At 44.7% G+C, this 22,165-nt stretch overlaps 1 protein-coding gene across 1 annotated transcript in view; it reads left to right on the forward strand.

The window, feature by feature from the left end:
- ANO2 (anoctamin 2) overlaps window positions 1-22,165 on the forward strand; it is a 326,751-nt gene that overhangs the window by 131,902 nt on the left and 172,684 nt on the right. The window lies entirely within an intron of this gene.

The raw sequence follows: 22,165 nt of genomic DNA on the forward strand, positions 1-22,165 counted from the left end.
GGTACCTTGAGAGTTTTCCTAGCTTCTACAGAATATTGGTGAAAGTCCTTTGAGATAATGTACTAGAATGCTGTGGGTCTGACTAGCCTCAAGTGTGTTGAGGACTCTAGAATCTCAGTGGGCTCTCTGAGCCCACGTTCGTTCCCAGCTGGGATGTTGGGAGGCAGCACTGTGAAGTGGGAAAGCACTGGGCTGAGAGTGGAGGCCAGGCCCGCCACTATGGGCTGTGGCTTCATTGGGCAAGCCACATTCTCTCCATGGTCTTCAGAATCCTGGTTATCATAAACTGAAAAAAAAAATAAATTAGGAGGCTGAACTGAGGGATCTGGGAGGAAATTTGGTAGCACAGGCTCATTTGGAAAAGATGGGGAATTTGGCCTCATGACTGCCGAAATGGACTCCTTGCCACACAGTCGCTTATGGCTCTTCTAATGAGCTAATTAATCAGCCAGTAAACACAGAGAGTATTCCTGGCTAATCGCCCTGGGCTGGGATTGTGCAAAGGGCAGCAGCCAGAAAGATTGTATCCAGAGAGACGAATTCCAGCTTCTTCTTGGAAGAAGAAAGCAGCCTGGGGGCCGCAGTTTGGGTAGGTTCGCCTCCCACACAGAGATGTGACGGCCCGCCCAGGGAACAGGGAGCTTGCTTGGATGTCTCATGACAGCAGGTGTTTGTTCCAGCTGAAGTCCGTTAACTGAAGCATGGGGGTCGCAGAGCAGGGCCACGGGGTGCCTGTGACTGAGGCTTCTTTACCCCACACCTCCCATTTCCTGGCTGCTTTGTATGAAGCACGGGCCACCTAGACTGTTCTCTGGGCCACACCAAGCCTGTTTCTTCCATGCTTGGTGGGCTTTGATCTTCCTCCCCGAATCTCAAGTGGCCACCCACTCTGTCGCCTGTTTTCTCCAGCTACACATTCGGTTTTACAAAATATGATGAAAAAATAAGAATTCTCGCTACCAGAGAGCCTTGTCTTTTCCCCTAGAGACTTTAGGTGACTGGACGCCAGCTAAGTGGAAAATGGCTCCAATGTGCACTCGGTTTTGGCCACCAAAGCGGCCTCACCTGCAGGGGAAGAATTGCCTTTGGAGCAAAGCCCTGCTCTGGGGCCTGGAGGTTCCTGAGGACACAGAGATCTGTCTAGACGGGGCATGGTGTGCTGTGGAGCTGGAGGCTGTCCACTGCTCCTCACACATCAGATGGCTCAGGGAGCTCCCACAGTCCCTGGGCGAGGCCAGCAGGTTGGCTGGTTTGGCTGGGAGGGAGGAAGGCTGGAGCCTCTGGCATCTCTCTGAGGCTAGCTGTGGGGGAAGGGAAGGGAAGGGATCACTGGCTGGTGTATGGGGGTTGTGGGGAGGGGCTTCTGTCCACCCAGTTATAAGAAGCTCTCTGACCTCAAGGAGCTGCTGGAAGGAGAAACTGACAGTCATGGGGGAGAGGGAAGGGCCAGGGGCATTAGGGGCGAGCAGAGTAATAGGCGGGGAAGCAGAGACAGGTAAGCAAGAGGAGGGTACTAGAGGGGTCATGAAAAGAAAAGAGGGTGTAGGGTGTGGGAAACAGCTACCCACCCTGGACTCCTGTTACATTGCCTTCCAAATAGCCCAGCTCCTTTTGCCTGATTCTCTCATCAAAGCCACCTACTTTCTCCCCTTACTGGCGGCCCCTCTTTCTCACTTGCTACTCCTTGCTCTGACACCACGTCCTGTGGGTGCTTCTTCATGGCCGTCTCTCTTCCAGCAGCTTCTCCATCTTTCTTGCCACCACCTGTTGGAACCCAACTGGCCTGCACAGAGCCCAGCCCATGGCTTGTCCCCACACCGTGTCAGTGCTGTTCCGTTGCTGCCTACTAATGCGGACCACACCCTCTTTGTGCCTCAGTAGAACTTGTCCCCATGCGGTTGTGTTGAAAGATTAGCAGAGGCAGGGAGTCTTCTATAAGTTGGAAATGACAATTCATACAGAGGCTTATGGGAGGCATTTCCTGCCTGTTTCCTTGGACACTTAGCTCTTTCTTTTCAGTACTGAGCTTCTGTCCTCCTTCGGATTCCCAGTGCATCTCCCTCATGCCAACTATTTGGAAGTGTTCTAAAGCATCGAGCAGTTGACAACTTGGTGGGTTGGGAGATCTGTGTGAGTTTTGAAAGCCCCAGGACTAAGTGTCTTTCCCCTTCCACAGGCCTTCAAACCTAAACCTAGACAGAGGGGAGGCAAGATACCCTTCACTGCTCCCCTCACCCCTGTCTCCTCCTGCTGCACCTTCATTCATGCCCAGCAGGCTGCACTGTGAGACTGCTAATGGGTCTCTCCCAGCTCAACAGGGCTTTCCAACCCCAGATCCTGTCTTTGCTCTAGAAAGCCCGGGTGGGGCCTGCAGATGTGAGCTGAGTGTGTGTGTGTGTGTGTGTGTGTGTGTGTGTGTGTGTGTGTTAGCACTGCCTGGAAAGTTCCCCAGGGAGGTATCCAGTGGGGATGCCACTCACAGTAGCTCTCTCTGGGAACTTGAAGCCAGGAGCCCTTGTTCCCCAGTAGAAACACGGCTTGTGACCAAGAGAATGAATGAAATGATACCTTAGCTGAAAGGAAATGACTCTTCTGGTCCCTTAGGAGCCATAAGAGGGTCCTCACAGCCAGAAAAGTAGATTTTTTTTTGTCTATACTGCTCTGGGTTAACTCCCCAACATCCCAGGAGGGAAACAGCCTTTATTTTCTGGGGAACCTAGAGGCCTGGGGCCTTTTGAATTTGTGCAGGTGTGATCTACTATTAGGTAAACACTATTTAGTGTCTTTTCACTAAAAATAATGTCTGCTCACAGGCTGATTTTCTTAGCTGGAAGGTTTTGATATAGATAAGACAGAGCAATAGGCTTTAATCTGAGTTTGACTTAGCTCCTAACTGTGTTGAAGTTGACATACAAAAATTTTATTTTAAGCCTCTGCCACTGCTTGCCTATGACTGTGTGAGGAAGAGAGAGGTCCAGAAGTCTCTTAGGATTGGCATGACTGCTGTCCGCAGGCTTTGGGGAATTCACCAAGAGGATAATGCATGGGCATCCTCGGATTTGCCACACCAAATCAGGATTACAGTCTGGAGAGGAGTGATTGACTCTTACTCATTACTTAATGCCTGCTTCACAAGTGAGGCTTCCTAGAAAACAGGCCCTGGGTATAGAACCTGTCTGTCCACGTGGCAGCTCTGGAGTTCTCTTAGAAATGTCCTGGCTTAAAGTCTTGAGATATGAACACTTATACAGTGACTTGAGAGTGATTTCTCTGGGGTTGCACCATCTCAAAAGCCTTTGGTCCTCATCTGTGGATAGCAAGAGTGGCCCTGTGTATACATCTGGCTACACATCTCTGCCTCCATAGAATCCAGCCCTCTCCAGCCCCACCCATGGGGAGCTTCTCTGGAGCCCTGGCATCACAGGAATTGCCTTTTCCTCCTCCTATGCAAGGCAGAGGTCTTTGTCCTTGCCAGAGCTCTCTAGGACAGCCACTAAGAGGCTGTGTGATTTGATCTGTCCCTCTCAGTCTCTGGGCCCTCCTTCTACCCCCCTAAAATGTGACCCATCCAAATCCCTCCAGAAGGAATACAGAGGAAGCCACATTCTTTCTTAGGAGGCTTCTCAACAGCAGGCTCAGGAAGGACTGGCCACAGCTGGTTTGGGGGAGGGACTGGAGAGGAAAAAATGTTAATCAACCCGTGATTAATTATTTCCTGAGCCCTACTGCTTCCTTCTTGATCCTTCTCTGGGATTTATAGAGGCAGTTCAGTCCAATGCAGTCAGCATTTACTGATGCTTACAGTGAGCAAGTCTCCATGCTAGGCAGCATGGGAAGTACAAGATGAATAAGGTGGAGTGGCCTAAAGATCTTGCAATTATGTAGGGAGGTAGACATATGTAAGATAGGATGAAGTGAGGTCTTAAAAGGATTATAACTTAAGTTCAAACATAATACTGGAAGACAACAGATGAAGAGTAATTGCTACTAGCAGAAGGGAAGGCTTCCTGGAAGGGGTAGCACTTGAATTAGAAATGTTACTTTCTGAAGGACTGAGATGAAAGGACATGGATATGTCTTCATGGCCATCCTGGGCTGCCCTTTGTATAGCTTTAATGTTTAGGCTGATATTGATGGGTGGAAATCCCACTGACCCAAATCTAGGTCCCTCATGATTGTTGAGTGGGAGCCACTAGGTCAAAAAGTTGACTTGCATGTCTCACCTGTGTAGGTTCTGTGACAATATGGCTCATGCCCCTTGCTCTGCTCTGTGAATTAGCAGAGAATTAGAAGAAGGTGAGACTAGATTCAAGGGAGGGAGATCAAGGAGAGATGAAGTGTGTGGCTAGCACCTTGGTATTTACATGAGTCCCAGCATTTGAAGTATTGGATTTAGTTGGGCAACATTTTGCAGGCTGGGAAGAAATAGTATCTTGTGGGACTGAAGAATATTTTTACTTTACCTCTGGGGTTGGGGGAACAGAGTAGACACAGACATAAAGCAGTAGCTGGTTGAGGCAAGGCAGAAACAAGGATCTTAATGTTCTGTGCTGTTATATTCTGGCCCATTGTATAGATCAGGAAGTAAGTCAGGCTGTTTATGAAATGTAGCTGTGACAGGGCTCTTGCTTCCCCTGCTGAGAGCCACTGTCCTTCAGTGTGCACCCTACCAGAGGGAGAGCAGTAGGTCTGTGGTCAACCTGCGGACAAGGAGTTGGAATTCAGTGCTCTCCATTCCAGTCCAAGGTTGTGCCTGGAGGCCAGCTTGGTCTTATGAGGGTGGCCTCCTAATCCTCAGAACAGCCTACCATGAATGGTGCTCCTGTTTCAGATCAAACTTTTAATTTTCCTGCCTATAGTATCAGCCATATGGTACAGATGGTGGATCCCAAGTACCAGGAGGCCACACACACACGCGCACGAATGCGGGCGCGCACGCGCACACACACACGCACACACACACGCACACACACATGCACACACTCACACACATGCTCCTCTTGGCCGCCCAGAATTCCATGGGAAGAACCAGGGAAAGAACAGGTTGTCTGGCTCACAGCTTATTGCCTGCTTGACCCTCTTATGTCCAGTTTCCTAGGGAAGAAGAGATGCTGCTATTATTGGCAAATTACATATTCCATTTCACCCTTGGGCCCTTGTGAGCAATAGACTCTCAGCTACCCAGAACCACCCGGATCAAACCATACTGGCACAGAGGAGGAACACACATAGGGGCCACCACCTCAATGCCGAGGCCTGGAATGAAGGAATGGAGACTTGCTCTCACAATATATTCCAGCAAATGCCCAGCCTCTGCTTGATTTCTTTTGTAGTAGACAGCACCTTGCCTCAGGGGCAACTTGTTTTCTCTGCTGGACATTTCTAGCCACTAGGAGATCATGGAGCCAGAGAAGGAACTTTGCTGATTTCCCTCCTTTGGATTTCTGTTCAGCTCCCTGGAGCTCTTAAATAATGGGAAAAAAGCTCTTGTGTCCCTGGCATTTCTCATATACCTAAACTTTTTTTTTCTTCCACATAAAACATTCCTGGACCTTTCTGCACATCCTATTGTGACATGGACTCTTCAACAGCCTCATCACTGTGATGCTTCTCTTTGGGACTCATTAGGTGGGGTACTCAGAGCAGGGTCCTTCTACACACATCAACTAGTGTGGTTGAACCAACGCGTGTTTTGCACTGACCATATGTCAGACACTGGTGCTGGAATGTATGGAGATGAGTTAAGCATGGCTCCATTCTGAAGGAGCTTAAGTTCAAAGTCATGTTTCTAAGCTTGTAGATGGCCACTAGGCTTTTCTGGGACATGAAGGGACAAACTGATGGAGAAATTTATAAAAAGTAACTGTGAGGCTGTAAGAAACAGCATATGGAAAAGATCATGGGGGAAATTGTCCCCCAAACTGGCCATCTTCAATGATGGGCTCTGGGGTATCAGCCATGCCTTAGGCAAAAATTGTTGGGGGGTGACTGTAACTCTTTCTAGAAATATCCATGTGATGTGTTACAGTACCCCTAGATCCTGGAAATCCTCAGGAAACATTTTAGGATCACATTAACTTACCAAATCATGGCAAAGCCTCACATGTGTCCAACTCAGGTCATAATGTATAAAGAAAAAACTCAGCTGGCCTGGAAATATTTCAGGGAAGGAAAAGTAATGTGATCAAAGATTTGGAGAGGATGCATATGAAGACAGACTTAAACAAATAAGAGCTACCTATCCAGGAAGAAAATGGAGACAGAGTGAGGATCACACTTACAAAGTTAAAAAAATGGACAGAGTATGCATGTATTTAAGTCCTGAGGCACTTGCTTAGGGACACTCCTTTAGGACGAGGAGCAGTGGGTTAAGAATGAAAAGAACTCAGTTTTAGCTCTGGCTTTGTTTCCAGTTGATGTAATGTCTGGACAAGCCCTTCTCTCCCAAACCTCAGTTTCCTCAGCTATGAAATAGGGGCCATAGCACCTGTCCTACCTGGCTCTTGATACTATTTTGAGGACTGTGATGAAGTATTGTACAAATACTGGGGTGATGGACATAGGTTTGGTTAAGCAAAAACAATTATTTATCTGTTCCATTGAGGAAAATGATAATATTCCCTAAGCTAGCAGAGTTTTACATAGCCCTTCAGCTCAAGAGTTTTGACAAATACTATATAATCATAAGACTATGGTTTTTCATTGTAAATCAGTGCATTATAACTGTGCACTTAGTATGTGTGAAGCTCTGTGGCTCTCAGTGACCCTGCAATGTGAGTATTCTTACCTCCATTTTATAGATGGGAATACTGAGCTCAGAATAGGAGCTTCCCCAAGCTACAGAGCTGGCCCATTTGGGATTCAAACCCAGGCCTGTGTCTGATTTCAGAATCTATGTTTGTTCCTTTGTAGCATGTGGCTGAAGGTGACCCAGAGCCCCAACAAGCTGGACATCAGGCAAGCTGGGTTTCCAGCTTCTGGTGTTAATCTGTGAGGAAAAACTGGTGTGGGCTCCTGGTGAGTGGAACTCACCAGCCATAGTTGGCCTCTGCTTTACAATGGGGTCATGGTTATGAACAGTCCCCTGGGCATAGCATGGGTGATAGGCCTCTCTTGGTTTGTTGAGCTGGAGAGAATCATTTGTGCCTTTGTTAAGCAACCCCATAATTCCATGCTTTTGACTTCTCAATTTTATTTTTTTATAGTTCTTTTGTTCTGACTTCTTCCATGTTGTCAGGTTGTCAGCTGTCACTTCTTGCTCTTGTCAACCAAGTAGCTCCTGCCCAATCCCAATGTGCTGATGTGTCTCATTTGCAGGTTTTCCAAATAGACACCCCAGCAGGTTAGCACTGTCCACAAGGTGAGACTCTTCCACAGTCTGTCTCAGAGTCTGGCTCCTGTTAGGTGTGGGATTTTGTGGAAGGTCTGCCTTTGTCATGGGAATGTTTTCTTTTTGTTACCCAGTGTAAATGAAATGGTGTTTCTGAAGCTCAGGGGGCCTCAGAGATGGAACCAGAATAAGTATGATGCTGTCAGGTCACAAGAAACCCAGACTATCAAAGATTTTTTCTCAGAATAGAACTCAGTCTGTTAACAACACAGTCTTTGCATCATGGGTCTACTGGATGAAGAGCTTTGTCCTGGGTGTGGCATCAAAACTAAAAGAAGGGGAAGCTTGGCATGTAATGTTGGGACACAAGGTGCTCGTAATGGAACACTGTTGATGGAGGTCACAGAGCTGTAAGTAGTGCCATACTAGATTTATGTTGATGTGCGAGGAGCAGGTGGTAGAAGGTTTAGAAGGCATAGTAACTGGATTTAGTGTCATTTTTGAGGGAAACGTAGCTTATGGAACAGGTGAATTTAGAGTAGAAAGCAGAGGTTTGAAGGAGAGAAGAAATACAGTCAGGAGCTGTACAGGACTCTGATGAATGCATTTGTGGTCAGGAGAGACTCCAGAATGGCTGAGGCTGAGGAAGGGCTGAGAAGAAAGCACAGGGCTACAGACAGTGGTTGGAGGAGACATCTGAGAGAGTGAGGGAAGAAAGCCCAGACAAAGGAGTCATGACAGTGGAAAACCAAAGGGGATGCTGTCAAGTGGTTTCTCAGGAATGTAGGCAGGTGGCAAAACAGGGCTCATGAGAGTGTCAGGACTTGTGCATGCTTAACTGTGAGGTGGGAGCAGACAGTGTCTCAACCACTCTCTTGGGAAACTTTCAGCAAGTCACTCAGCCCCCTTGAATCTGGTGCAGTCTCTCTCCCTGATGGAGAGAGGGGAATCTGTTTTCCTCTACAAAGCCTCTAGGCTGTCTGTGGCAGGTGCAAGCCTGTCTGCGGGAGTCGGGGACCTCAGGTAGATCTGAGGGATGGCTCTTGCCCTAGCAAGAGGGAAGGGACTAGCATGTGGATAAGTTACCATGGACACAGCCCAACTGTTTGATCCCGTGAGCCACTGTCTCACCACGTGTCTCTGGAACCCTTGAGCTCCCTGTTCCTGCTAATGATATTCCCTTGAGTGATGTTCTCCACCCACACCACATGGGTATGTAACCAACATAAACAGAAAATGTCTTAACACATTGAATAACATTGACGGAACACACGTTACAACAACAACCACAAGATAGCTAAATTTAATTAGCCCGGCACGCCCAGGCTTTTTGCAGAGAGACATGCCTCTGTTTTAGAAACGGAAAACCACAGCATTTTGTGGGTCTGGAAGTCACAGACATAAGCAAGAAACAAAATAAAACAAAACAAAAAGCTTCAAGATCCCTGCCTGGGAGATTGCTGTCCTCTGTTATCTTTGAGATTATCTAAGGTATTCAGAGATATGAGTGGTTGGCTGACTGCCAACGATTGCTGTCTGCCCCTGGCAGAATGGTTGGCTCACACTGTGAAAGATATGGCACCTAGCTTGGGTCATCCATCCCATTGAAGGGATTCAGAAAAACCCACCTTGAGGGCTCAGGCCTTAGGGTTGTTGGCGCTACCTCATCAGTTTCTCTCAAAGAATCCATATTCAGCTGAACACAAGAGAGACAGAGAGAGGAATTGAAGGACTTGGATCTTTCAACTTTTTATATGGGCATTTTAGTCTGGATGAGGGTAAGGACAATGGCTGGTTTCCAGTTATTATCATAACAAAATGGCAGTACTGTCTTCAGTTGATATTTTGCCCAATCCTTAACTTTGGCCCACTTCTGGACACTTAACCTCCTGGAAGCCCCACCTGATACACCTGATAGAGATTCCTTTTGTGGGTGGAGGTTAATTTCCTTTCACATAAGTCATCTTCCATGCTTACTCCATGATATGTTTCCCCTCTTTGTAAAATCCTATGAGATCCTATCTCCCTTTGGAGTAGTAGCCCCTTCTCTAAGGCTTAACATCTTCCTGTCAAGTCCTGTGAGATCATATCTCCCTTTGGATATAATAGCCCTTCTCCGAAGGTTTAACATCTAACCATGCAGTTGGAAAGAAAACTCCATGTCTTGGGGGGAAGAGATTTAAGAAACCCTGTAATTCAGTTCAGTTTTATCCAGCAAGTTCATTGAGTGCCTTCCCTAGGCCAGTCACTGTTTTAGGCGCTGGAGTTAAAAAATGAAAAAAAGATAGATAGCTATGGGCTGACTTTGGGTGATTACATACTTTTTCATCTACCTAGAACACTTTTGAGAGTAAAGGTGAGCACTATTAATAATTATGCTGAGTGTACTAGTCAACTATTGTCATGATAATGCTGTGTAACAAAGTACCCCAAAGTCAGTAGCTTATGACAGAGGTCACATATTTATCTTGCTTGTGTATCTGTAGATTGAGTGGAAAAGCTCTGCTTTAGGCCAAGGGTTGTCTGGGCTTGACTCCAGACCCCAGACTGTGTTCAGGTCTTCATAGGTGTGTACATTCTCCTTAGATCAGAAGCTTCCTGGGGCATGTTCCTCTCATGGTGAATCACAAGAGTACAAGCAAATGAATGGAAACACACAGCACCTCTTACAGTATCACCACATTCACTAGTGTTCCATTGGCCAAAGAAGTCACATAGCCAAGGACAAAGCTATGTTGCCGGGAAGTCAATATTGGCTGAACACCAATCTGACCTATCACACTGAGAGAGCAAGTGTAAACCAGGACTGTCCCGGGAATATCTAGACCTGTGGTCTATGCTAGTCTGATCTCATGGGGTTTGTAATCTAGCAGGAAACACAGATAAAAACCTAGTTAATTTTAAGTGTGACATGGTTTACAGCAGAGGATCATAGAATATGATGGGAATAAAGATGTAGGGTAATCTAGCCTATGTGGAGAAGGACTCACTAAGAAAGGGACTTTGAACTAAGTTTTGATACATGAGTGAAAGCAAAGATAAGCCAGGCAAAGGTGAGCAGAATAATGGCAATAGCTGATATTACATGGTCCTTCCTGTGTGTTAGGCGCTGCTTAAGCTCTTTGCATTTGCTAATTTACAACTGCCTTTTGAGATAGACATTGCTGTAGTCCTTTTACAGATGAGAAATTGAAACACAAAGAGATTGTGAAGTCACTCAGGGTCACACAGCTAGTAAGTAAGAGGTAAGACTCGAACTCCTGAGTCTGGCTTCAGAGTTGGTTTTCTTCGCTACTGTGTATACCACCCCACTGCTGGAAGAGGGTGCATTAGGTCTACAGTGAGGGACGTGATGGGGGACTAAGTTGGGGTGAAGCAACACTCATGTCCTGGATCTTGTAGTCTGGTTGAGGATTTGGGGCCTTATCCTAAGGAAAAGAGCACATTCTTGAAGAATTTGGCTTATGTGGGTACACTTGTGTGGATGACGTTGACATGATCTGATTGGCTTTTACTTTTAAAGGACCTGAAGTTCTTTCTTGTGGGATATTAGAAAGAGATTGCATGTTTTGTGCCAGACAGGATGGAAAGGTGAGGCTGAGAGGGTCTGGAGAGAAGAGCGGCTTCTGCTCCTGTATGTCTTCTGTCCTTCCAAGAGGACATGATGGATGTTCTGGGTGGTATGACACTGAGCTAAGAGTCTCTTTTATGTTCTCTCCCTTCTGCATCCTAACTAATCCACAGATTTCACTAGTTATAATGTCCCTGTTCCTCAGCAGCAGATGTCTCAGTGGGCATGATGATGACCATTATGAACAACATTGACCCCTGTACTTACTGTGCACCCATCTCACCATGCCCTCTGTATGTGTGACCTGCTTGGATCTTCATGGTAACCTTGTGAGGTTGGCACAATTAGCATCCTCATTGCCAGGGAAGAGGACACTGCAACACAGAGTAGATAAGTCACTTGCTCCAGATCTCAGACAGTGCAACTCCAGAGCCCATTACCTTAACCACTTTGCACCACTTTAAGAGAGGAAGGCTATTGGTGAGACACAGGGGCTGCTTCCTGAAAGAGGCCTCTAGGTGATGGTGGGGCATAGTGGAAAGATGTGGTCAGATGTTTAGATGGGATGGTGAGGGGACTCTAGGACCTTTTAGAATAAAACAGATCTGGTTCCTTAAAGGAGGTGTTGCCAAAGATCATGGAGACTTAGGAATTTTTAGATTTGGGGGATCCTTGACAGCCTTACTTTATAAAAAGGGAACCAGAGTCCTCTAACATATTTAATGGGGCAGAAGGACATCATTCCTTTAGTGATAAGAAATCATTAATCTGTGCTGCTGAAACCTGCTGAGACGAGCTGGGAGATTGAAGGATGTGTGGGGTTAGAAGTGGTGGAAGATGCTCTGGTTAGGTTGACTTACCTGCTGCCTTCCTCACCTAGCAATAGGGAGGTTGGGATAGGTGATATATAGCATACCTTCCAGGGCCAACTTTCTAGACCCTCTAGATAGAATCTTAAGCCTGAAGCTAGTCTGGGGGTGGGACCCCAGGTCTCACAATGATGCAAGTTGAAGTAAGGATTAGAGACTGGGAGTCTGTACCCCAGTTCTAGACTCCATCCATTGGACTCACCACCACCCAGGGTACCCATGCCACCAAACCCCTGGATTTCTCTCTTCTTCTCCCTTTTCCAAACACCTCCATTTCTGTTTTCTTTTGCCTCTCCAGCTTTGATCACATCTGGAGCATTTTGTGGAGTTGATGAGTGTGTGTTTTCATGTTGGGACACATGGTGTGTATCAGAAGCACTTAAGAAGCTTTGGATGAGTGGAAAAGTCTGCGTGGCATCTCAGGGGCTGCTGGCCTGGGGGGTGGATGGCAGCTGCATGGCAGGAGACCTGGCATGAGGGCTGGCTGACTCTGGGAAGGCCCAGAGGCCCGGCCTGGGGACTGCTGCTCCAAATGGCTTTGAGTTGTTTCAGTGGATTGGTGTGTGGGAATTGTGTGTATGTGTGTGTGTGAGTGTGTAAGCATACTTGAAGGCCCTCTGCCTTGTTGCGATGGGATGCCACCCTTTAGGGCTTTGTTCTCCATGGTAACTGGGGCTCTTACCTGCCTACGTACATCCAATAACATAAACCAATGTGTGTTTTCTAGAGGTAGACAGTGGGTGACGAATGTGACATGGGGCGGAGCAGCACTGTGTCTTTGAAAGGTGATAGTAATTTCTAGTGATTTGCTCAGCAGGACCACTGAGCAGTGAAGATAGATGAGATGCAAAGTAGGCTTCCATAGTCAATGAGCCAGGAACAGTCTGGTCCCCCGACCAGGACTCTCTTTGCTGTCTGTTGTCCCTTCCTTTGGTGCTGGCCTTTAATCCTCAGAGACCCAGGCATGGGCAGGGGGGAGTTGGCATGTTTCTACATGGGTGAAGATACTTTCATGGGTGGCAAAGAGGGGTGGCTGTGCCCAGCCAACTCTGTTTACCATTTATTTGGAGTCAGACTCCTGGCAAGGTGTTTCAGAGCCCATCATGGCTCTCTGGTGTCCTTTACACCCCTTCCCATGGCCTGAGTTAGTGATCTTCAGGCTTCACGCTGTGTGCATCTCCCTCTAACCTCTCTGGCTCTTCTGAACTTTCTCTTCTCCCTCCTCCAATAACCACCACACTTTGTTTTTTCTTCCTCCATCTCCTTTCCTCACCAGTTTATTGCAGCTACTCTGTATCTGTTCACCCCTAGTGACATCTTCCAGACATGGGGGTGACTGACCCCCATCTTGGCTTGCTGGAGGTGATTTTGGAATGCGATAGTAGGTATTTATAGGCCAGGGTAGGGGTGGTGTCAGGGAATGCCACACAGAGTTTAGCTGAGAAGTTCGCTTATGCTCTTGCAACTCTAACAGAGAAGAGTCTTGTCTATCCATGGCTCAAATTAAATTTAAGATGCTCCTAACTCAGGGTTAGGAATGTAAATAACTGGTGGGTTGTAGACTTAAAGCAGTGAGCAAACTCGGCAGGGGACAGGCCTAGAAAGGGTTGGCTGTGGATGGATTTTCCAACTGATGTTTTTCCAGAGGCTTCCCTGACTTCTTAGATTCCAGACACCAGAGCACCGCTTGGGCAGCACATCTGGGAGGATGGCTCCTTCTTGGTGAAGCAGTTGTGAGCTGAGGGAGGAGATGTTTCTTCCATTTAAGTGGGCCTGCTCAGGGGAAGATTTAGACAGAGGGTAGAAAGGCAGTTCATGGGCTGCAGAGTCCACACTTGGTTGTGTAACATTGTGACACACAGTCCCAGGAGCCCGAGGCTGAGCTCAGGATGCTGTGACAAGGGCTCAGCTTGCAGGCCTGGCCCCGCCTGTAAGGGAGGGAGCTGCCCTTGTGATGTGACTTGCTCATCATTGATGCCCTCATCATTCAGAACACTCAGTGATTCAAGCACATATATGGTGGCAGGAACCGTCCAGGCATTGGTAATGAAAAATCCCAGCTTTTGAGGGGCTTATAGTCAACTTGGAGAAAAGAGGAGTCAGCTAATATCTACAGATGTGTGATGACCATTCAGACAGAAAATGTGCAGCAGAATTAGGAGGTACAAAAAGGGGGGGCTCCTGAATCAGAGGAGACCTGGAACATGCATGGCTGAGCTGAGTTCTGAATAATGATATAAGCTGGGTGGAGAGGAGGGAGGTGGGCATGAATTAAGGCATGCAGTTGTGAAAAAGCATAATCATTCAGGGGTTTTCAGGAGGCTGCGTTTCACAGGAATGAAGGGTATATGTGAGGGTGGGGAGGGATGTAAGGCAGGAAAGATATGCAGGCATCAGATCATAAAGCCAGTGTGAAATACTCAGCCAAAGCAATGTGAGAGAATTTTGAATAGGAAGCTGGTAAGATCAGATTATTTGAGGGATAAAATTTCCCCCAACAACTTTTCCCAGAAGTGTGTCAGGGCCAGGACAATGCCAGGCCTTGTGGAAATGGGGCATAGATTGAATCTGTGGTGGGAGAGAGGGTGCCAGGGTGGGAGAAGGAGCAAAAATTTTTGAAGCGGGAGACCTCACAGAAGTAATCAGAAGCTTGGGAAAGACACCGCAGTAGCCCAAGGCCACACAGCTAATTCACAGCAGATCTGAGGCTGCTGATTGGAAGCCAGACAGGAATAGTGACTCCATAGTCGAGCTCTGAGGTGGCCCCAGCTTCTCCATTTCCAGCATTACTTGTTACCTGTGCAAGTGAGCTGCGGGAGTGTTCATGGGAACATTTCTACAAAATCCACACACAAATTGCAAATTTGCCATCACCTCGGAGTTTTGCCAAGATACTTTCTAAGAGCTGGTGTACTTATTGGTGCTTCCTGTGCTTCTGTTCTCTTCTCCTGAGGGTAGAGATTATGAAGAACAGAGGTAGCACTGATTGACCAGCGTCAGGGAAGGTTGTGTCATGCCATCTAGTCACTAGGCTCTGGGTCTTTGAGAATGGGAGGCATACTTACCAGAGTTTCCGTTGGCACACATATGAAGGAAGTAGTTACCTGAAACATAACAGAGTCAAGATTCAAAATGTTTTTAACAAGAAGAATCTGGAGCCAAAACCAACAAACTTAAATTTAATCGTGATAAATGCAAAGTCATTTGTATATGGGAGATGGGGGCAGTGGTGAGGTGACCACAGCTAAACATGAGATATCAAGTTAGTTTTCAAACATGAACTTGTCTTAACCGAATTAATGAACTCATGGGGTGTGGATGAGGAGTAATTGTGGTGTCACTGACCTTGAGCTGTCAGTCCTCCATGGAAGATGGTGCTCCAGTCTGGGCATCCCATTTTAAGAAGTACATTGACACTAAAGGAGAGTCACATGAAATAATATGATTTCATGCTTATATGGAATTTAAGAAACAAAACAGATGAACATAGGGAAGGGAAGCAAAAACAAGGTAAAAACATAGAGGGAGGCAAACCATAAGTGTCTTTTAAATACAAAGAACAAACAGGGTTGATGGAGGGGAGGTTGGTGGGAAGATTGGCTAAACATGTGATGGATATTAAGGATATTAAACTGAGCTTGTTGGGATGAGCACTGGGGGTTTTATGTAAGGCATGGACCACTGGGTTCTACTCTTGAAACCAATATTACACTGTATGTTAACTAACTTGAATTTAAATAAATTAATTAATTAAAAAAAAGCCTCCTGAAACCAATACTACATTGTATGTTAACAAACTTGAATTTAAATAAATTAATTAATTTAAAAAAAGAGTCACAGATGTTGCAAGTTGGTAGCTCCAGGGAAGATTTCAGCCAGGAGACATTTAAAAAGATTTGCTTTGGGGCGCCTGGGTGGTTCAGTCAGTTGAGTGTCCGACTTTGGCTCAGGTTATGATCTCATGGTTTGTGGGTTCAAGCCCTCCGTTGGGCTCTGTGCTGACAGCTCGCTCAGAGCCTGAAGCCTGCTTCAGGTTCTATGTCTCCATCTCTCTCTGACCCTCCCCTGCTCACACTGTCTCTCTCTGTCTCTCTCAAAAAAAGAAAAAGATTTGGTCCAAAAGAGGTTTTAAAAATGTTATGTGTGAATATTTTTAGTTGGAACCCACACCTCCCAGCAGTCCCTGTTGTCTTATACCCAGCAGCTCACATTTCTGCTGTCTTCATCCTACCCATTTAGAGTGTGACCCTTGAATTAAGCAGAGATCCCCAGTTCTAGCAGCACACCAGAATCACCTGAAAGAGAAATCTTTTAAACACGAATTCCCTACTTCACATCTGGTCACGATGGAGTACCTGCTATAGGACTAGCTTTTCTGCCTAAACAACTACAAACCTAGCTAAAATTCAAGTAATCACTGTTTTCAGACTTTAGACACCAGGCAGGTAATCCCTGAAAGAATGAGGTGAGCTCTGAACAAATACAAAATAAAATAGCAAGATGGTATACTTCCATCCAAGCATATTGGTAATTATATCAAGTATAAATAGGATATTATAGAATTGTGAGGTTGGATTAAAAACAATATGTAATTATATGGTACCTACTGGAAACATATTATTTAAAAAAATTTTTTTATTTAATTTCTTTTTAAACATTTGCATCCAAGTTGCCATATAGTGCAATAATGATTTCAGGAGTAGATTCCTTAATACCCCTTACCCATTTAGCCCATCCTCCCTCCCACATCCCCTCCAGTAACCCTCTGTTTGTTCTCAATATTTAAGTCTCATATTTTTGTTCCCCTTCTTGTTTTTATATTATTTTTGCTTCCCTTCCCTTATGTGGAAACATACTTTATTTTTTTTATTACTTTTTTCTTTTTTAAATTAATCTTTTTATTTTAATTCCGGTATAGTTAATATATAGTGTTATATTAGTTTCAGGTGTACAATATAGTGGTTCAACAATTCTGTACCTTACTCAGTGCTCATCAATCATGGTGAGTGTATTCCTCAGTCCCCATCATCTATTTCACCCATTCCTCCACCCACCTCTCTTCTTGTAGACATCAATCTGTTCTCTAGAATTTAAGTGTCTGCTTATTGGTTTGCTTTTCTCTTTCTTTTTCCTTATTCATTTGTTTTGTTTCTTAAATTCCACATATGAGTGAAATCATATGGTATTGGTCTTTTCCTGATTGACTTATCTCGCTTAGCATGATACTCTAGTTCCATCCATGTCATTGCAAATGGCAACATTTCATTCTTTTTTGTGGCTAAATTAAAAGCTAAACACAGAACAACGCTACCATTCAACAATTGCACTATTAGGTATTTACCCAAAGGATACAAAAAACACTAATTTAAAGGGCTACCAATATCTTAATGTTTATGCTAGCATTATTTACAATAGCCAAATTATGGAAACAGCCGAAGTTTTCATCAATTGATGAAAGGATAAAGAAGAATTGATTTTATGTATAATTCAGCCAGAAACATATTTTAAATATAAAGGCACAGATAGGTTAAAAATACAAGGATGAAAGGAGATATACTATATAAACTCTAATCAAAAGGAAGTGTCTATGTCAATATCAGACAAAATGGACTTCAGGGTAAAGAATATTATCAGAGACACAGATAATTATTTTACCAATAAAGGAACCAACTCCTTAAGAAGATGCAACAGCCCTATTTATGATTGTCTGTACCTGACAAAACACAGAGAGCAAAAATTGACAAAACAGGAGAAATAGACAAAGCCACAGTGATATCTGGGGATTTCACCTCTCTCAAAAACTGATGGGAACAAGTAGATGATCAGTTAAGGATGAACACTTGAACAACATTGTGAATGAAATGATCCTAATTCATATTTATAGAACACTGCACCCAAATTGCAGCAATTTTTTTATAATAGTTTATTGTCAAATTAGTTTCCATATAACACCCAGTGCTTCTCCCCATAAGTGCCCCCCACCATGACTATCAACCCCTCCCCTCTCCCCCTCCCCTTTCAGTCCATGGTTCATCTTCAGTATTCAGTAGTCTCCCTTGATTTGTGTCCCTCACTCTTCCCCGCTTTCTTTCCCCCTTCCTCTCCCCATGGTCCCCTGCCAGGTCTCTCCTGTTAGACCTATGAATGCAAACATATGGTATCTGTCCTTCTCTGCCTGACTTATTTTGCTTAGCATGACACCCTCAAGGTCCATCCACTTTCCTACAAATGACCATATATCATTCTTTCTCATTGCCATATAGTACTCCATTGTATATATATACCACATCTTCTGGATCCATTCATCAGTTGATGGACCTTTAGGTTCTTTCCATGATTTGGCTATTGTAGAAAGTGCCGCTGTGAACATTGGGGTACATGTGCTCCTATGCCTCAGCACTTCTTTATCCCTTGGGTAAATCCCTAGCAGTGCTATTGCTGGGTCATAGGGGAGTTCTATGGATAGTTTTTTGAGGAACCTCCACACTGTTTTCCAGAGCGGCTGCACCAGTTTACATTCCCACCAACAGTGTAGGAGGGTGCCCATCTCTCCACATCCTCGCCAGCAACTATAGTCTTTTGACTTGTTCATTTTGGCGACTCTGACTGGTGTGAGGTGGTATCTCAGTGTGGTTTTGATTTAAATTTCCCTGATGATGAGTGACACTGAGCATCGTTTCAGGTGCCTGTAGGCCATCTGGATGTCCTCTTTGGAGACCCCTTCGATAGCTCAGCTCGTAGAGCGGAGGACTGTAGGCTAGAAGCTCTGTGGGCAATTTGTGCTTTTCATGTGCACAGGGACTATTTACTGAGCTCACCATACTCTAGCCCCTAAAACAAGTTCTGTGATCTTTCAGAATTGAGGTCAGATGGCAGATATATCTCTTCAGACCACAGTGGTACTAAGTTAAAAATCATTAACAAAAAGGCCTACCCACCTCCCATCATGCCTCTGCCCCTGTGTTTATGCAGGACACCCCTGATTCATCTGCTCCACGCTGTCCTAAGCCAGTTCCGCCATCCTTAATTCTTTGCAATAGCCTCTGCAGTTTTGGAGTAAGTGACATTTATTAACAAGTGTGAAAAATAATAGTTTGGATGACGTGTTCAGGATGTCCCAACTCATTGTTCTTTTGTATTCTCTGATCCAATTCCATGCATGAAAGATTTATTCCAGGCAAACTTTTCAATTCTAGAGACAGAACTTTGTCACCTTTATAAACAGTGTCAGGGAAATAGAATCCAGAGACTTGGCTAGACATGGGGCCATATAGGGGTTCAGCCCGAGGCATGTAGGACAAGGGGTACACGCCCCCTTGAATATTTATAAGCAAGGATAGGAATATGTCTGAAATAGATCTAGCCAGTCCACAGTATTTGAATACCTCTAATTTCATCAAACAAGAGCTCTTTTCTAGCGTTTGTTACGCTAGTCAATAAACAGGCCATTATTTTTACCCACGAAAACCCATTTCTGACACTCTATGCTAATTAACCAAGCTGTGCTTGTCGATAGAGATGAGCAAGGCAGAGATACCACCTGTGAGAATGGGCTTCCTGAATAGAGCGCCAGCTGAACACCTGGGCTGTCTTGGCTGGCACCTGCGTCTGAGCTGCGGTCGAGTAAGACACTTCCACTCACACTTTATATGATCAAGTGTTTTGAAGTAAATTCTACACATTGTAACATTTTCCTAGATGACTTCTCCTCTTTTAAAGATGTCCAGGAAAGGACATCTTCCCTTGCAACCTGTTCCAATACCTCATGAAGTGATCAGTGTTTCCTTTTCCCCTTCCAGAACCTCTTCCAGGAACATCTTTATGCTTGTTTTTGGAGCCACCTCCAAAATGTGCACAGCCCCTAATGCCTGCCTTGCCTTGTAACTTTGATTTAAGACTCGTAATTCCTTAGGGCAGAGTGAGGGTTTGGCCGAGTTTCACTGCTGGTGTGTTTACAAGTGAACAGCCACGTAAGTGGCTATTAACTTTCTCTCTGTGGTTGTCATACTAATTGTTTTATGCTCAGATAATTACTTTCAGTGATCACATTGTTCACTAGCAGTCTCTACTGAAACCAAAGGAAAGGCTGAATGGGTTGAGAGACCAGAGGTGTTGCTAGACGTCTCTCTGTTTCCTTCCCTGGTGGTTTGTGGAGCCTAAGAAATCAGACATTGGTGCTTAGTTAGAGGCCAGTGACACCCATAAAATGAAGAGAAACTGGTTTTATTTGTTTCTTGCTTTTATTTTGAAATGATTTCAAACTTCAGGAAAACTGGAAAAGTAATACAAAGGGCTCCCTGATTGTCAGCACTCAGGTTCATCATTTGTTCACGTTTTGTCGCACGTGTCCTGCCATTCCCTCTCTGTATGTACACCTACGAATACATTATTATTATTCAACCATTTAGGAGAATATGGCAGATGTCATGCCTCTTTATCCCTAACTACCTGAGTGTGTGTTTTCCAAAAACAAAGATTTTTTTTTATTTTTTTATTTTTTATTTTATTTTATTATTTTATTTTATTTTTTTTCCCATAATATTTTATTGTCAAATTGTTTTCCATACAACACCCAGTGCTCTTCCCCTTAAGTGCCCTCCACCATCACCACCACCTCTTTTCCCCCCTCCCCCTTCCCCCTCAACCCTCAGTTCATTCTCAGCATTCAATAGTCTCTCAAGTTTTGCATCCCTCTCTCTCCCCAACTCTCTCCCCCTCCTCCTTAAACCAGGGAATTTGCTTTTGATGTCGTTATCTGTTCTAGAATCCATAGTGGAGTTTCAGTGGTTCCAGTAATGTCCTGTATTACGATTTAGAGCTGGTGTATCTCTTTAGTCTCTTTTAATTTGTCATCTTGTTTTAGTCTTTCATGACTTTGGCATTTTTGAATAATAAAGGATCATTTTGTTGAAGATCTCTCAATTTGGGTTAGTCTGATGTTTCCTCATGACTGGATCCAGATCATGTATTTTTAGTAGGAATTCTACATAAGTGATGCATGTCCTTTTCAATATATCACACAGGAGGCCTGTGCTGTGTGTCCCTTTTATGGTGATGTTAGCTTTGATAACTGGGTTCTGGTGGTGTCTGCCAGATTCCTCCACTGTGTGGTTACTGGTTTTCTTCTGTAATTAATAATAAATTTATGAGGACCATCTTTGAGATCCTGTGAATATCCTGCTCCTCGTCAGATTTTCACTCCTTACTTTCAGCAAGCAGGAATTGTTTTTATGTCCTTGTATCTCCTGGACAGCATTTTGAAGGGAGAAGTAGTGGATCGAGGTGGATTCTCCAGAGGTCATCTGTTTCAACTCTCTGCCTCTGGGCAGGAATCACTGGAAATGTCTGATGGGTTGGGCTTTCCTCTATTTTTTGATACTTCAGAGGGGAGACCCCACCATTCTTTCTTACATAATGCAAAATTGGAGGCTTGGGGAGCAAAACACAGATCAGATGAGGCCCCTATTTTTAAGATATCTATGTACTCCTTTTTTTTTTTTAAGTGTATTAATTTTGAGAGAGAGACACAGTGAGAGAGAGAGAGCGAGCAGGTACACAAGTGGGGAGAGGCAGAGCGAGAGGGAGGGAGAGAAATTCCTGAGCAGGCTCCACACTGTCAGTTCAGAGCCCCCATGTGGGGCTTAAACCCTCAAACTGAGCCATGAGATCATGACCTGAGCCAAAACTGAGGTAGACACTTAACTGATCAAGCCACCCAGGCACCCCAAGAAATGTATATATTCTTCTAAGAGAGGTGCCTCAAATGACCGTTCCCCACCCTCATCAAGGTTCTTGGCCTTCATTTATTTAATTGGCCTTTAAATCTAAAATCGACTCACTGCTTTTAGACTGCTCTGTCTGGACTGAGACACTTAACCTAATTTGGCACTTAATGCTCACTGTCTCATATTGTTCATTATGCTTTCATATTGAACTGGTCTTAGTTTGAGATGGTCATTTTTTTCATTGATTCCAAGAGTCTTCTGATTGTAAGATATACGTTTATTTTATGTAATACTTAAAGGGAAACATTTGAATTAATGAAATATGACATAGGAATGTTGGTGATAGGGCCTATCATTTGTGCTTATTCATTTATTCATTCACCGTCTACTCAGCATAAAATGGTGTGCTTATTTTTGTGAGGAAGTACACAGAATTCCCTTCAGCACTTAGCTGAAAGTCAAGAAAATAGAGAAAACAAATCCAATTGGATGAACTTGAGTTTGATCCTTGTTCTACCATTTCTGGGCTTTATGATCTTGGGAAACTCATTTAACTTCTCTGTGTCTCCATCCTCATCTATAAAATGGGGTTTATAGGGATGCCTGGGTGCCTCAGTTGGCTAAACATCCAACTTCAGCTCAGCTCATGAGCTTGCAGTTTGTGGGTTTG

This window comes from Suricata suricatta, chromosome 10, assembly GCF_006229205.1.
Source record: "Suricata suricatta isolate VVHF042 chromosome 10, meerkat_22Aug2017_6uvM2_HiC, whole genome shotgun sequence".
NCBI classification, from domain to species: Eukaryota; Metazoa; Chordata; class Mammalia; order Carnivora; family Herpestidae; genus Suricata; species Suricata suricatta.